At 59.8% G+C, this 17928-nt stretch overlaps 1 non-coding gene across 1 annotated transcript; it reads right to left on the reverse strand.

Moving 5' to 3' along the window:
* Positions 1–17093: 17093 nt before the first annotated feature.
* Positions 17094–17212, reverse strand: LOC148023874 (5S ribosomal RNA). Its single transcript, XR_015694108.1, has one exon. It is a non-coding gene; the product is annotated as a 5S ribosomal RNA (ribosomal RNA).
* Between the last annotated feature and the right edge of the window lie 716 nt (positions 17213–17928).

Below are 17928 nucleotides of genomic sequence, written 5' to 3' on the forward strand. Positions count from 1 at the left end.
TTCTTTATTCTCGCGGCTCACGAGTTCTTCATCCTGTTTGGCCGTTCATTTAGACTCGCGGCTCACGAGTTCTTCCACAAGCTCCTCATTTTCGGCCATTCGTTTATACTCGCGGCTCACGAGTTCCTCCACACGCTCATCCTGTTCGGCCATTCGTTTAGACTCGCGGCTCACGAGTTCTTCCAGAGTCAGCCATTCGGCTTCTTCATTCAATAAGATGGCCTCTAGCCCCATTCCGCTCCTTTCCACTTTCCTTCCGATCTCCTCAATAACATACTCGGGCTCAACCCGTTCTTCAACTCCGGACCGTTCCACCTGTCCCGGATTATTTATACTCCCCCCAGGTGCAGGAGTTCCGATGTCTGTCCCGATTTCTTTATCCTCCCTCCAGGTACGGGAGTCTTCCCCTTCATCCCCTCCAACCTCCTCAATCTCCTTATCCAATCCCTCCATTGGTTGTTTCAAAGTATCATCTCCTTGGGGCTCGGCTTCCTTTGCCTCGCCCTTCCATGTGCACTCCTCAAGAACCACCCCTTCCGGTAATAGATCTGACCCGCAGGTCGTCTTCTCTTCCGCGCACTCCTCCACCAACACTCCATCAAATACAAAACTAGACTCATTTACCCATACTGGTTGTGCTGGATTAACTATGTGGTCATTCTCTTCATAATATGGCCCGTAGGCCTCCTCATTTCCATCTTGCCACTCGTCTGCATCTGCTTCATATCCTGGTTCGAAAGGTTGATCATAATAGTCTTGAAAATAGTCGTCTTTCTCTTCCCAGGTTGACCTTTCATGCGCATACTTAGCTTCATACTCTGGATCAAACGCTTGTTCCCCATAGCCCTCCAATTGTTGTCCTCTATCTTCCCACATGTCATCTTCGTATCTGGCATATTGATATTCAAGAGGCTCCTCATATATGTAGTCTCCTTCAGGTTTGTCACAATAATTATGGTATGGCTCATTTGCCACCCACTCTTCTCTTTCCCCCCAGTGACTCCCTTCACATCCCTCTTCCATTACTGCATCATCAAATTGGCCTGAATCTTCATCTAGTATGGCCCTCTCTCTATCCCTTTGATTTGCTTCTTTCATTATCTGTTCACGGATTTTCAGTTCGGCCTCCCAGTCTATTTCCTCATCTGACCATAGCTCCTCTTCATCTGTATCTGGTTTCTCGACCTCTGAGTCTTCGTCTCTCGATTCGCTTATGGCCTCAGGTAGCTTGGCCTCTTCCCCATGTTGAACTTTACGCTCTGCCAGCCCCTTCTTCAATGTATTCATCACCTGTATAAATGCAATACGTTGTTCTTCATTCAGTTTTCCACTAGATAACGCCTCTTTTGCCATAGCCAACTGATTTTCTATGATAGCATGGTCAACATTGTATCCTCCCTCAACCCGCATCTCACTTTCACTACTAGACTTCTTCATTCGAGCACATGACTTTTCTTGCGTTACTTGAGTTCTCGCAGTTTTAGCCTTTTTATGTAACATATTACCACTAAGATTTGTATTTTGAATACATGGCTTCTCTTGCACTACTTGTGGTTTCGTAGCTTTTCCTTTTTCGTCTGGCATCTTGTCTCCCGCTACCCCCTCTCCATACTCCTCAATGATTTCCATCCTCAACTCCCGCTCTATGAGTAATAAATCAATTTTTGCACTGCTTCTATGTTCTTCAACCCATTCATTGATTTTTCCATTCAGCGCCCGAAGTAGTGTCTTGATGTCGCCCTGCTTGTCTTTCACTCCCGCTAATCTCCTTTCCAAATCACTTTCTTCTTCTTTAGAAAAATTGTATCCTTTTTTCACCCAATCCACTTTTGTAGCCCACCAAATCCTCCGTTCATCTTCGCAGTCGAACCATTGAGCCAACACCTTGTTTTTTGAAGCATACAAATTTTCGATCCTTAGCTTCTCGGCTTCGTTACGCTCTTTTTCTTCTTCTTTTTGGTCATTTTTGACTTTTTTCCCACTTTTCTTGTGTTTTCCCATTTTTTGAAATTTTTGTGAATTTTTGAGTTTTTTCGAATTTTTTATGATTTTTTCGAAATTTCTCTGAAAAATTTTGAATTTTTGGCTATTTTTGCCTATTTTTGCCCCTCCCCGCCTCTAGACGTCTCCGATGCGTCACGGGGTCCCGCTCTGATACCAAGTGTAACAAAACTCCAAAAACCACCACAACATGCCTTAGCACCATAACTCATCAAAACATGGCATATCACGCCCCTTGGGCCTCAACATGGCACCCCACCACGATATATCACCATAACGCGACATGGGTCCCCAACATAACACGGCACGGTTTCTCAACTCAACACGGCGCCTCAGCGCGACACGGCACGGCAACGCGACACGGTTTCACTATCCACCATGATGTCTCCCCCCAACGGGCAAGGAGCATTTTCCTCAAGGCACTAGAAAGTTTTTGGTGCTCACGCAAGGACGCACCTCCGAAACCCTTTGTGGTAGCACAACACCCCACTCACCTCTCGCCCCATAAAAAGACTACCCTTTCCCCCTCACTCTCACTGTTTGCACTCACCATCCCCACTCACCTATTCCTGGGGGAAGCCCCGAGCCACTTAACCATGCCCAAGCGACACGCACGACGGCCCCATACCGCGACGCGCCCAAGGAGAGCCAAGCCTCGAGTGGGGTACCTCCCCTATAGGTGTTGTGATGGACCAACCCTCAGAGACCCTTCCGGGACCCTTTCGGGACCCCTTCTAGGCCCCGGGGCGGCACTAGACCCTTTCTGGAACTTTTGCATTTTGACCCCGGAACGCGTCACGGGGCACCTCAACAAGTCACGGAACACGTCACGGAACGCGACACGGAATGGAACACGACGCGAGGTTTACCAAAGGGCCCATCTTGGGGGCTTCAAGTCATATTCATAGATAGAAAGCATTTACAAGCTTGCACGGGCTCAGCAAGGGACCATGTCACGGAGGGTGGGTGGAGCTATCAACGCGCATCAACACGACGCCCAAACCGTGGGTGAGGGAGCTACAAGGAGTACTCCCTCATACACACCTCCCCTTGAAAAAACTCGATGACCACATCGAGTGAGGGAGGCACAACTTACTGGCCTTTGAAAATGGCAAGTTGACTCAGACTCATATTTATCGTCGGGGGTCTTAACACGCCTCACTATCAAGGCGGCCAGTGTCTACCCGGTAGGTGCCATGCTCACTGACTCTATTTACAACTGTGAAACATGGACTTTTTATACTTCTTGCATTCCACCCACTGACTCAATTTACAACTGTGGAGTAGAATGGGACTTGGGCAGAATTGTGAAAGAGACTTTATTGTGCACCTCAACCCATCCACCTGCTGACCAAAATTTACAAGCACAGAATGGAGGGTAACCCAGTCGAAGACATGTTGTGCACCCATGCTCCAACTTAGGCCAAGCAGCTTGAGCACGCCGAGCTGCCTGTGGACTAAGGACTTAGCAAGCAGCTTTCACTCTGAATGCCAGGCCCAGAATGCAAGGGTCCAGGCAATGACACCTTGCGGAAGAAGGCCCTCGTTGGCGAGATCTTGCACTTCACTGCCGATGAAGGGAGTGTACGAGGTGCGTTTTGCCTTGAACGCACCTCCCCTTGAAAAGAGTTGGACCTCCATCGTCCGAATCTTCAGTAGCGCGCACCCTTTTCTTCTAGCTGTTCTCTTTGTGCCCTTGGAGGCACAAATCTGACATGAAGCTCTTTTTGAAGAAAACCACCCGACCTGCTGGGAAGCAGCATGCCGTTTGGCCCTTCGCGCGAGGTCCATTTCACTCGCGTCTAGAATCCTTCCCCGCGTTGCAGCGCACACCTTGAACTGAACCTTGTGAGGCTTGAGTTGGATTTGGGGAAGTCTTCTGTTGGACTGACCTGCAAGGGGAGCACTTAGGATACTTGGAATTCTTCCCCACGTTGAAGCACACTCTTTGAACCCACTTTGAGTTAGCTTGAAGAAGATCTGGGGAAGTTTTCCGTTGGACTGAGCTGCACGAGGAGCACGTGTGCCAGGAACAGCCCGCACGACGTGCCCGCAAGGAGCACGTCGCTTAGCCTGCCGCGAGAGATTCGAGTCTCCCGCATCAAATGCCCCCACCCTTCTTGAAGTTTGCCCCGGCCGAAAGATAGGATGAGAGCACGGACCCTGGTTGGACTGGAGAGTTAGAGCGCCTGGCCAGCTCGTGACGACCTGATGGGTTGCATCAAGCCGCCGCGCCTGGAGTGTGAGGGCCATTTCCCTCGCCGCGATCACCTTCGGGCCTCTGTTGCCCAGATCTGACTGTATCATGCGCAAGAAAAGAAGGCAGGCTCTAGATCTATCCGTACATGCCACGCCCACTTGAAATTTCAGGCCCTTGATGGCCAGATCAATCTCTACGCAGAACATGAAAGCCTGTCGGGTCCATTGCATAGCGCTGAACCTTCGGGCTTGCATTGCGAAGGATATGTCCCCCGCCGTAGTCGCGTCGAACTGGCCCTGAGTGGCCTGAAAAAACAAGAAGGTTCCCATCTGCTCAAGCAACTCTCGGTGAGCGGCCACCACGCCTCGCTTTGCTTCAGAAATGGGCCTCAACATGCCCGGATCCGTCTTGACAGCGCGCGCGGGAGCTAAGCCTTCACACCTCGCCCCCTCCTTCATTACTTGCTCCTTGAAGAGCCGGATCTGCATGGAACTCATAGGAGTGTGAAGCCTCCCTGCTTCCCCCTTGGTTTCATCTCGTAGTCTTTCGGCCACTTTGATTCCACCAAGTCGGTCGCATCCCTTTGGCCCAGAGACCAGAATGGGCATGACTGCGCACGTGGGTTTCCTTGACTCATGTGTCTGCCTGAAACTTGCCTTCATGTCGAGCGAGGGTTCGATGTCGTTCCCCAACTCAGCCACTTGGGTTCGCTTCCTGAAGACCCACTTGCCATGGTTGGACCGCACCTGGAGCTCCCCAGCACTCCCAATCTTGATGCCGCGTGAGGGTCTGCTACCCTCGGAATCGGCCTTTGCTCCTCGTTTGCTGCATGAGGGCTTTATACCCTCTGACTTAGCCATTGAAGCACAAGTTAACTCCTCCTCGGTTTCGCAGCAGTGGGACTTCACTTTCTTGCGAAAGCTAACCCGTTGTCGCCTGCTAGCCGATTCGGATTCAAGGGGCATCGGACTCGACAAGGTTGTCTCCTCCTTTGCCCCATAGACAATAGAATGGTTCACGGGTTTCCACATCTTCCTCCTCTTCCTCTTCTCACCACTTCCTTCCTCTCCATCACGCTTCCTTCTCTTCTCCACACTTCTCTCTTCCTCCACTCTCTTCTTCCTCTCCTTCTTCACCCAACGTGCAACCATTCGTTTACCCTCCCGGCGCAAGGAGCCATCCTCATCACACAAGGCCATTCGTTTACCCTCGCGGCTAACGAGCTCCTCCCCATCATCCTCAACACACCCGGCCATTCGTTTACCCTCGCAGCTCACGAGTTTCACACAAGGGTTGCCCGTTCGTTTATTCTCCCGGCGCAAGGAGTCTTCCCCATCCTCAACACATCCGGCCATTCGTTTACCCTCGCGGCTCACGAGCTTAACACCAAGGTTGCCCGTTCGTTTATTCTCCCGGTGCAAGGAGTCTTCCCCATCCACAATCTTCCGCTTTTCATCAAACAAAACACAAGGCACCAGTTCGTTTATACTCGCTGGCCCCGACGAGTCCACCTTCACTTCCTCTTCACCACTGCTCTTCACTTCAGCACATCTCTTCATCTTCAACTCAGCCTCAACAAAAACATAAGGTACCAGTTCGTTTATACTCGCTGGCCCCGACGAGTCCTCCACTTCCTTCTTCTCCTCTTCTGCACTCTGCTTCATCTTCATCTCAGCATCAAACAAAACACAAGGCGCCAATTCGTTTATACTCGCTGGCCCCGACGAGTCCTCCTTATCCTTCCCTACTCCTACACACACTTCCGCACTCCTACTTAGCATACAAGATGGTCCCAGTTCGTTTATGCTCGCTGGGCCGGACGAGCCTTCCTTCTCCTCTCCTACTCCTACCTTCCTTCTCAAACCATTCCCACAAACCTCCTTATCTACTTTACTTTTACACTTCATCTCCTTATCACTACTTAGTAAAACGCGGGGCTCCAGTTCGTTTATACTCGCTGGGCTAGACGAGTCTCCCTTCACCTCCTCTTCTTCAGCACAACTCAAAAACAGTGAAATACAAGGCTCCAGTTCATTTATACTCGCTGGGCCAAACGAGTCTTCCTTCTCCTCCCCTACTCCAACACATCTCAAAACACCGTCTTCTTCTTTCTTCTCATCCGCACAAGATAGCTTACAAGGCACCAGTTCTTTTATACTCGCTGGGCTCGACGAGTCTTCCTTCTTCCCTCCTACCTTGACACCCCTCAAAACTTCCTTACCTCCTAACTCCGCACGCCTCAACTGGCTACTATTTCTCATCTTCGTATCTATACATGGTAAAATACAAGGCACCAGTTCGTTTATGCTCGCTGGGCCGGACGAGCCTTCCTTCCCTTTCTCCACTCCAACATACTTCCATTCAGCACCACGCTTCACTCCATCAACACATTTTCTCAACTCAGCACACCCTTTCAACTTTGTACTCTTCCCCTCTGCTTCGCTCTCCAACTTCTTCCCCTCTTCACTCCGCTTCTTCTTGACATTGGCAAAATACTTCAACTCAGCACACGCTTTTGGCTTAGCACGGTTTCCAGGCACAGTATGTGGTCCCAGTTCGTTTATGCTCGCTGGGCCGGACGAGCCTTCCTTCTTCTCCCCTTTCACCTCTTCCTCTTCCTTCCCCTTCTCTTCTATCTCTTCTAGAACATGGGGGGTACCACCCCGTAGCACATTTTTAGCATAGGATTTTGACTTAGCCTCTTCGGCCTCGTCCACCTCCTCAATCAGCACTCCATCCACAACACACCTCTTTTCCTTTTCCCCTTCAAACGTCACCTCCTTCCTCAGCTTTATCTCCTTCCGCATACCTTGCCTCACCACCAGATCCGCATTCCGCCTCTTCACCACACCCTTCTCATCAACAAGACTTTTCTTTAAACAAGGGGCCGGCCTTTTTGCCTCAGCCCGTATCCCTTCCTTTTCCGATGTACCCCGCTCCTCCAGACCCTTTTGCATAATTTTCATTAAGTGAACAAACTGGGTCTTCATGGCCCGTCTCCTCTCCTCATCCTCCTCATCCTCACTTCCTTCCTCATCTTCTTCCTCCGATCCGGAACTCGAACTCGGCTCCCCACTTTTTGAAGGCATAGACCGCCGTAGCGGCACACTCATATGTTTTGGCATGTTTTTTCTCACTTCGACTTCCTCCACTTTCCTCCTCTCCACCCCTTTCTTCTTCCCACCTTCCTCTCCTTCGCTTTTCTTCACCTTTCCTTCCCTCTTTTCACCCGGCATTCCCCCATACGCGACCGACCTTCCATACTCCAAAGAAAAATTTTCCCTCAGCTTACTCTCCACCTTCAGTGCTTCCCACTCCTCCACCTTTGTTCTCTTCGCTATCCACCTTTCGATATCCTCATTCAGATCCGTTAAGTCTTCTTTCAGCTCCTCTTGATCTTCTTCCATCTTCCCCACCTTCCTCCTCAACTCACTTTTTGCCTTCTCCCCTCCTACCTCCATCTTCTTCTTTAACTCCTTTATCTCCTCTCCCAACTTGAAAAAATCTTCAATAAGCCTTCCTTTTTTTTTATAAAAATCCTCCACCACCTCAATCTTCGATATTTGTAAGGTACCCTTCAAGGTTTTTCCATTACGCCTCAGCCCAGGCTCCCCAGCACGATGGTTTGCACACGCCACCCGTGAGGGCGGCTCTGATACCAAGTGTGATGGACCAACCCTCAGAGACCCTTCCGGGACCCTTCCGGGACCCCTTCTAGGCCCCGGGGCGGCACTAGACCCTTTCTGGAACTTTTGCATTTTGACCCCGGAACGCGTCACGGGGCACCTCAACACGTCACGGAACGCGACACGGAATGGAACACGACGCGAGGTTTACCAAAGGGCCCATCTTGGGGGCTTCAAGTCATATTCATAGATAGAAAGCATTTACAAGCTTGCACGGGCTCAGCAAGGGACCATGTCACGGAGGGTGGGTGGAGCTATCAACGCGCATCAACACGACGCCCAAACCGTGGGTGAGGGAGCTACAAGGAGTACTCCCTCATAGGTGTTTTCGGCTCCAACAGCAAGGCATACCTACAAAGCCCGAAATTTTCCTTGGGGGGGGGGGGGGAAGGGCGCCTCGCGACATGGCGTGTTGAGGGGGGGAGGGGGGGCAGAATTTTTGAGGGGGCGTCCCAACACACACCACCCCACCCCTCCCCCCCCCTCAAAAATCCCCCCCCCTCAAAACACAGCTCCCCACCCTTCCCCCCCCCCCCCCAACACACACCACACCACACCACCCCTCCCCTTCCACCCCTCCAAATTTAGCCCCCCCCTCAACACACACCACCCCACCCCTCCCCCCCCCCCCAAAAAATTCGCCCACCCCTCCAAATTTCGCCCTTTCCCCCCCAAAAAATTCCCCCCCCCCCCTCAACACACACAACACCACACCACCCCTCCCCCCCCCCTCCAAAATTCGCCCCCCCCCCCCCAAAAAATTTCCCCCCCCCTCAACACACACCACACCACCCCTCCCCCCCCCCCTCAACACACACCACACCACCCCTCCCCTTCCCCCCTCCAAATTTCGCCCCCCCCTCAACACACACCACCCCACCCCTCTCCCCCCCCCCCCCCAAAAATTCGCCCCCCCCTCCAAATTTCGCCCTTTCCCCCCCCAAAAATCCCCCCCCCCCCCTCAACACACACCACACCACACCACCCCTCCCCCCCCCCTCCAAAATTCGCCCCCCCCCCCCCCAAAAATTTCCAACCCCCCCCCCCCCCTCAAAAATTTCACCCCCCCCCTCAACACACACCCCTCCCCCCCCCCCTCAAAAATCCCCCCCCCCCCCCCTCAACACACACCACACCACCCCTCCCCTTCCCCCCCTCCAAATTTCGCCCCCCCCTCAACACACACCACCCCACCCCTCCCCCCCCCCCGCCCCCAAAAAATTCGCCCCCCCCCAACACACACCACCCCACCCCCCCCCCAAAAAATTCGGCCACCCCCCTCAACACACACCACACCACACCACCCCTCCCCCCCTCCCCTCAATACACACCTCCCCACCCTTCCCCCCCCCCCCCCCCCCAACACACACCACCCCACCCCCCCCTCAACACACACCACACCACACCACACCACCCCTTCCCCCCCCCCCCCCCAACACACACCACACCACACCACACCACCCCTCCCCTTCCCCCCCTCGAAATTTCGCCCCCCCCTCAACACACACCACCCCACCCCTCCCCCCCCCCCAAAAATTCGCCCCTCAACACACACCACCCCACCCCTCCCCACCCCCCCTCAACACACACCTCCCCACCCTTCCCCCCCCCCCCCCCTCAACACACACCACACCACACCACCCCTCCCCCCCCTCCAAAATTCCCCCCCCCCCTCGACACACACCACCCCACCCCCCCCTCAACACACACCACCCCTCCCGCCCCCCCAAAAATTCCCCCCCCCCCTCAACACACACCACCCCATCCCCCCCCCCCTCAACACACACCACACCACACCACCCTTCCCCTCCCCACCCCCCCTCAACACACCACAGCACACCACCCTTCCCCTCCCCCCCCCCCCTCAACACACAAAGCACCACCCCTCCCCCCCCCCTCAACACACACCAGACCACACCACACCACCCCTCCCCCCCCCCCCTCCAAAATACGCCCCCCCCCCTCAACACACACCACACCACCCCTCCCCTTCCCCCCCTCCAAATTTCGCCTTCCCCTCAACACACACCACCCCACCCCTCCCCCCCCCAAAAATTCGCCCCCCTCGTCCAAAATTCGCCCCTTCCCCCCCCCAAAAATTCGCCCCCCCCCTCAACACACACCACACCACCCCTCCCCCCCCTCAAAAATCCCCCCCCCTCAACACACACCACACCACACCACCCCTCCCCTTCCCCCCCTCCAAATTTCGCCCCCCCCTCAGCACACACCACCCCACCCCCCCCCCCAAAAATTCGGCCACCCGCCTCAACACACACCACACCACACCACACCACCCCTCCCCCCCCGCTCCAAAATTCCCCCCCCCCCCCTCAACACACACCACGCCACCCCCCCCTCAACACACACCACACCACACCACCCCTCCCCCCCCCCCCCCAACACAAAGCACACCACACCACACCACACCACAACACCCCTCCCCTTCCCCCCCTCCAAATTTCGCCCCCCCCTCAACACACACCACCCCACCCCTCCCCCCCCCCCAAAAATTCGCCCCCCCCCTCCAAATTTCGCCCCTTCCCCCCCCCAAAAATTCGCCCCCCCCCTCCCTCAACACACACCACAGCACACCACCCCTCCCTCCCCCCCCCCCTCAACACACACCACCCCACCCCCCCCAACACACACCACACCACCCCTCCCCCCCCCCTCAACACACAAAACACCACCCCTCCCTCCCCCCCCCCCTCAACACACACCACCCCACCCCCCCCCAACACACACCACACCACCCCTCCCCCCCCCCCCAACACACAAAACACCACCCCTCCCCCCCCCTCAAAAATTCCCCCCCCCCTCAACACACACCACACCACACGACCCCTCCCCCCCCCTCCAAATTTTGCCCCCCCCCCCCCCAAAAAATTGCCCCCCCCCCCTCAACACACACCACACCACACCAGCCCTCCCCCCCCTCCAAAATTTGCCCCCGCCCCCCCCCTCAACACACACCACCCCACACCAGCCCTCCCCCCCCCCAAAATCCCCCCCCCTCAACACACACCACCCCATCCCCCCCCCCTCAACACACACCACACCCCCCCCCCCCCCCCCCTCAACACACAAAACACCACCCCTCCCTCCCCCCTCAAAAATCCCCCCCCCCCTCAACACACACCACACCACACCACACCACCCCTCCCCCCCCCTCCAAAATTCGCCCCCCCCCCCCCCCTCAACACACACCACCCCACACCACCCCTCCCCCCCCCCAAAAAAAATCCCCCCCCCCCTCAAAAATCCCCCCCCCCTCAACACACACCACACCACACCACACCACCCCTCCCCTTCCCCCCCTCCAAATTTCGCCTTCCCCTCAACACACACCACCCCACCACTCCCCCCCCCCCCCAAAAATTCGCCCCCCCCCCCTCAACACACACCACACCACACCACACCACCCCTCCCCCCCCCCTCAAGAATCCCCCCCCCCCTCAAAAATCCCCCCCCCCCTCAACACACACCACACCACACCACCCCTCCCCTTCCCCCCCTCCAAATTTCGCCCCCCCCTCGGCACACACCACCCCACCCCCCCCTCCCAAAAATTCGGCCACCCCCCTCAACACACACCGCACCACACCACCCCTCCCCCCCCTCCAAAATTTGCCCCCCCCCACCCCGCCCCCAACACACACCACCCCTCCCCCCCCCAAAAATTCGCGCCGCCCCCCTCAATACACACCTCCCCACCCTTCCCCCCCCCCCCTCAACACACACCACCCCACCCCCCCCTCAACACACACCACACCACCCCTCCCCCCTCTCAAAAATCCCCCCCCCCTCAACACACACTACACCACCCCTCCCCTTCCCCCGCTCCAAATTTCGTCCCCCCCCTCAACACACACCACACCACCCCACCCCTCCCCCCCCCCAAAAATTCACCCCCCCTCCAAATTTCGCCCCTTCCCCCCCCAAAATATCTCCCCCCCCCCCCCTCCCCCCCCTCAACACACACCACACCACACCACCCCTCCCCCCCCCCCTCAAAAATCCCCCCCCCTCAACACACACCACACCACCCCTCCCCTTCCCCCCCTCCAAATTTCGCCCCCCCCTCAACACACACCACCCCACCCCTCCCCCCCCCGCCCCCAAAAAATTTGCCCCCCCCCAACACACACCACCCCACCCCCCCCCCAAAAAATTCGGCCCCCCCCCTCAACACAGACCACACCACACCACCCCTCCCCCCTCCAAAATTTGCCCCCGCCCCCCCCAAAAATTCGCCCCCCCCCTGAATACACACCTCCCCACCCTTCCCCCCCCCCTCAACACACACCACACCACACCACCCCTCCCCCCCCCCCTCAGAAATTCCACCGCCCCCCACCTCCCCCCCCTCAACACACCACACCACCCCTCCCCCCCCCCTCCCCCCTCAAAAATTCGCCCCCCCCCCTCAACACACCACACCACCCTCCCCCCCCCCCCCCCCAAAAAATTCGCTCACCCCCCCCCCCTCAACACACACCACCCCACCCCTCCCCCCCCTCCAAAATCCCCCCCCCCCCTTAACACACACTCCTCCCCCAAAAATTTGCCCCCCCCTCAACACACACCACCCCACCCCTCCCCCCCCCCCAAAAAAAAATTCGGGCCCCCCCCCTCCCAACACACACCACCCCCCCCCTCCCCCCCAAAAAAATTCGCCCCCCCCCCCCCCCAACACACACCACCCCACCCCCCCCCCTCAATACACACCTCCCCACCCTTCCCCCCCCCCCCTCAACACACACCACACCACACCACCCCTCCCCCCCTCTCCAAAATTCGCCCCCCCCCCCTCAGCACACACCACACCACCCCACCCCCCTCCCCTTAACACACACACCCACCCACCGCGATGCCCCCCCCCAACACACACCACACCATGTCGCGATGCCCCCCTCCCCCCCCCCCCCACCCCCTGACATCACACGACCCGACGTGCTCCCCTCCCCTTAACACACACCACACCATGTCGCGATGCCCCCCTCCCCCCCCCCCCCCCCCCCCGCCCCATGACATGACACGACTCGACGTGCTTCCCTCCCCTTAACACACCCACCCACCCCTTCCCCCCCTCAACACGCACCACACCACACCACCCCTCCCCCCCCCCTCAAAAATTCCCCCCCCCCCCCCCAACACACACCACACCACACCACCCCTCCCCCCCCCCTCCAAAATTCGCCCCCCCCCTGATCACACACCACCCCACCCCACCCCTTCCCCCCCCTCAAAAATTCGCCCCCCGTCAAAATTCGGCCCCCCCACCCTCCCCCCTTCTCCCCCCCCTCCAAAATTCGACCCCCCTCACCATGACATCCCCCCCACCCATAATACAACACGACGTGACGCGCCCCCCATGACATCCCCCCACCCTCCAATGACACGACACGACGCGACGTGCCCCCCTCTCCCCCTTCACCCTCCACACACACCACACCATGTCACGACGTGCCGCCCCCCCCCCCCCCCATGACATCCCCACCCCACCTCCCCATCCATGACACGACACGACGCGACGCGCCCCCCCATGACACGTCGCGTCATGTCGGGGCATGGTGGGGGGGAGGGGGCATCGCGACACCCCGCGTCACCCCCCACGACACGGCACACCCCCCCACCCCACCCCACCGCACCCCACTACGACGCGGCGCCTCCCCCCCACCCCACCTCGAAAAACCCCGCTCCATCCACAGCACCCCACCACTCCTCCAAAAACCAGGCTCGACCCACCGTGCCCCACCTCACCCCCCCACGACACGACACACCCTCCACCCCACCACACCCCCCCACGATGCCCCCCGCACCCCACCTCGAGAAATCCCGCTCCCTCCACACCACCCCACCACGCCTCCGAAAACCCCGCTCGACCCACCCCACCCCGCATCACCCCCCCACGACGCCCCCCCGCACCCCACCTCGAAAAACCCCGCTCCCTCCACAGCACCCCGCCACGCCTCCGAAAACCCCACTCAACCCACCTCACCCCGCGTCACCCGCCACGACACGGCGCACCCCCCACAACGCCCCCCCCGCACCCACCTTGAAAAACCCCGCTCCCTCCACGCCTCCGAAAACCCCGCTCGACCCACCCCACCCCGCGTCACCCCCCCCACGACACGGCGCACCCCCCACGATGCCCCCCCGCACCCCACCTCGAAAAACCCCGCTCCCTCCACAGCACCCCGCCACGCCTCCGAAAACCCCGCTCAACCCACCCCACCCCGCGTCACCCCCCACGACACAGCGCACCCCCCCACCCCACCGCACCCCTCACGACGCCCCCCCCGCACCCCACCTCGAAAAACCGCGCTCCCTCCACAGCACCCCACCTCTCCTCCAAAAACCCCGCTCGACCACCCCCACCCCGCATCACCCCCCACGACACAGCGCACCCCCCCATGACGCCCCCCCCGCACCCCACCTCGAAAAACCGCGCTCCCTCCACAGCACCGCACCTCTCCTCCAAAAACCCCGCTTGACCACCCCAACCCCGCGTCACTCCCCCATGACACGGCGCACCCCCCCACGACGCCCCCCTGCACCCCACCTCGAAAAACCCTGCTCCCTCCACACCACCCCGCCATGCCTCCGAAAACCGCGCTCGACCCAGCCCACCCCGCGTCACGGCGCACCGCCCCACGACGCCCCCCCCCCCCACCCTACCTCGAAAAACCGCGCTCCATCCACAGCACCCCACCTCTCCTCCAAAAACCCCGCTCGACCCACCCCACCTCGCGTCACCCCCCACGACACGGCGCACCCCCCACCCCACCGCACCCCCCCACGACGCCCCCCCGCACCCCACCTCGAAAAACCGCGCTCCCTCCATAGCACCCCACCTCTCCTCCAAAAACCCCGCTCGACCACCCCCACCCCGCGTCACCCCCCACGACACGGCGCACCCCCCCACCACGCCCCACCTCAAAAAACCCCGCTCCCTCCACAGCACCCCACCTCTCCTCCAAAAACCCCGCTTGACCACCCCAACCCCGCGTCACTCCCCCATGACACGGCGCACCCCCCCACCCCACCGCACCCCTCCACGACGCCCCCCCGCACCCCACCTCGAAAAACCCGGCTCCCTCCACACCACCGCGCCACGCCTCCAAAAACCGCGCTCGACCCAGCCCACCCCGCGTCACGGCGCACCCCCCCACGACGCCCCCCCCCACCCCACCTCGAAAAACCGCGCTCCATCCACAGCACCCCACCTCTCCTCCAAAAACCCCGCTCGACCCACCCCACCCCGCGTCACCCCCCATGACACGGCGCACCCCCCCACCCCACCGCACCCCCCCACGACGCCCCCCCGCACCCCACCTCGAAAAATCGCGCTCCCTCCACAGCACCCCACCTCTCCTCCAAAAACCCCGCTCGACCACCCCCACCCCGCGTCACCCCCCACGACACGGCGCACCCCCCCACGACGCCCCACCTCGAAAAACCCCGCTCCCTCCACAGCACCCCACCTCTCCTCCAAAAACCCCACTTGACCACCCCAACCCCGCGTCACTCCCCCATGACACGGCGCACCCCCCACGACGCCCCCCCCGCACCCCACCTCGAAAAACCCCGCTCCCTCCACACCACCCCGCCACGCCTCCAAAAACCGTGCTCGACCCACCCCACCCTGCGTCACGGCGCACCCCCCCACCCCACCGCACCCCCCCACGACGCCCCCCCCGCACCTCACCTCGAAAAACCGCGCTCCATCCATAGCACCCCACCTCTCCTCTAAAAACCCCGCTCGACCCAGCCCACCCCGCGTCACCCCCCCACCCCACGACGCCCCCCCCGCACCCCACCTCGAAAAACCCCGCTCCGTCCACGCCACACCACCACGCCTCCGAAAACCCCGCTCGACCCACCCCACCCCGCGTCACCCCCCCACGACGCCCCCCCGCACCCCACCTCGAAAAACCCCGCTCCCTCCACAACACCCCGCCACGCCTCCGAAAACCCCGCTCGACCCACCCCACCCCGCGTCACCCGCCACGACACGGCGCACCCCCCCACAACGCCCCCCCCGCAACCACCTCGAAAAACCCCGCTCCCTCCACGCCTCCGAAAACCCCGCTCGACCCACTCCACCCCGCGTCACCCCCCCACGACACGTCGCACCCCCCCACGACGCCCCCCTGCACCCCACCTCGGAAAACCCCGCTCCCTCCACAGCACCTCGCCACGCCTCCGAAAACCCCGCTCGACCCACCCCACCCCCCGTCACCCCCCACGACACGGCGCACCCCCCCACCCCACCGCACCCCCCACGACGCCCCCCCCGCACCCCACCTCGAAAAACCCCGCTCCCTCCACGCCACCCCGCCACGCCTCCGAAAACCCCGCTCAACCCACCCCACCCCGCGTCACCCCCCCACGACGCCCCCGCGCACCCCACCTTGGAAAACCCGCTGCATCCACACCACCCCACCCCGCGTCACGGCACACCCCACCGCACCCCCCCTCGACGCGGCGCATCCCCCCCGCACCCCACCTCGAAAAACCCTGCTCCATCCACACGACCCCGCCACGCCTCCGAAAACCCCGCTCGACCCACCCCACCCCGCGTCACCCACCCACGACACGGCACACCCCTCCACCCCACCGCACCCCCCGACGACGCGGCGCATCCCCCGCGCACCCCACCTCCAAAAACCCCGCTCGACCCACGGCACGTCACCTCACCCCCCCACGACATGGCACACCCTCCCTCCTAAGAAATCCCGCTCCGCAATGACACGGCACACACACCCCACTGCACACGACCCCCTCCCGCGACATGGAACCTTCCACCCCCCGACGGACCTCCTCAAGAAACCCCCCCACGACATGGCACCCCCCGCGACATGGCACACCCTCCCTCCTCAGAAATCCCCGCTCCAACAACCCGCCCGCGCAACATGGCACGCCCTCCCTCCTCGGAAAAACCCCGCTCCACCGAACCCCCCCACAACATGGCACACCCTCCGCTCCCAAAATACCTCGCATCTTGAGGAGGGGGTATCACGTGAGAGCGAGGCAGAGGGAGGGGCCAGGCACGACGTACGCAAAGACAATCGCGACGAGGAGAGGAGGCGCCGCGTCATGGCAAGGCGAGGGGGTTTCCTACCACGATGTCAGCGTTGGAGAGTCGAGACGTGATCCGAGGGGATTTCCATGCCACGGTCTCGAAACAAGCATGCAAAAGGGTGCAGCACCAGGACTTCCCGGGAGGTCACCCATCCCAGTACTGTTCTGGCCCAAGCGCGCTTAACTGCGGAGTTCTAATGGGATCCGGTGTATTAGCGCTGGTGTGACCGCACCGCAAACACAAAGGAATTCCAAAGAGCTCTTGTATACTCGGAAAGTGGCACGAGAGAGCTCAAGAGCGAGGCATGGCGGCATGCCATGCCGCTCATGCCACGGAGGACCCGACTAAACGCGAACCCTAAACCCCGCGCACATGGAGGCGACGCGCAAAAGATTGAATGCCGCCGTCGCGTGCCATTTCTAACACGAAGGGCAAGCATCCACGTGAAGAGCACCCCGTGCACACATAGGCGACGACGTAGAAAAGATCGAGCCGCAGAATACGTGCCACGGAGGACACGCGCCCACAGCATGCCACAAGGCGGTGGGGGAGAGGGGAGCATGCCATTCATACCACGAGGACCTGTGTCCACGCGAGCACTAAACCCCGCGCACATGAGATTCGAGTCATAGGATCCGTGCCATGGACGAACTTGGAATGCCATCGGGTACCCTTGATGACACCGTGGGCGAGCATCCATGCGAGGAGAACCTCGCGCACATAAAGGCAACGAGGTAGAAAAGATCAAGTCATAGAATCCACGTCGGGGAGGGCGCATGTCCACGCGAAGAAGAGAACCCCACGCATGTGGAGGTGACGCAGAGAAGATTTTTTGTTTTGTTTTGCGAGTCGGGGGTGCAATAGAAGGACAAACCTACCTATTGCCCAGCTTTCGCAAGGCTAAACCCTTGAGCCCACGGTTTCGTCAGGCAAGCCCGCTTATTACCGCC

This window comes from Lygodium microphyllum, chromosome 16 (genome assembly GCF_053477565.2).
Source record: "Lygodium microphyllum isolate KBCC chromosome 16, Lygodium_microphyllum_v1.1.10, whole genome shotgun sequence".
Classification (NCBI taxonomy): Eukaryota; Viridiplantae; Streptophyta; class Polypodiopsida; order Schizaeales; family Lygodiaceae; genus Lygodium; species Lygodium microphyllum.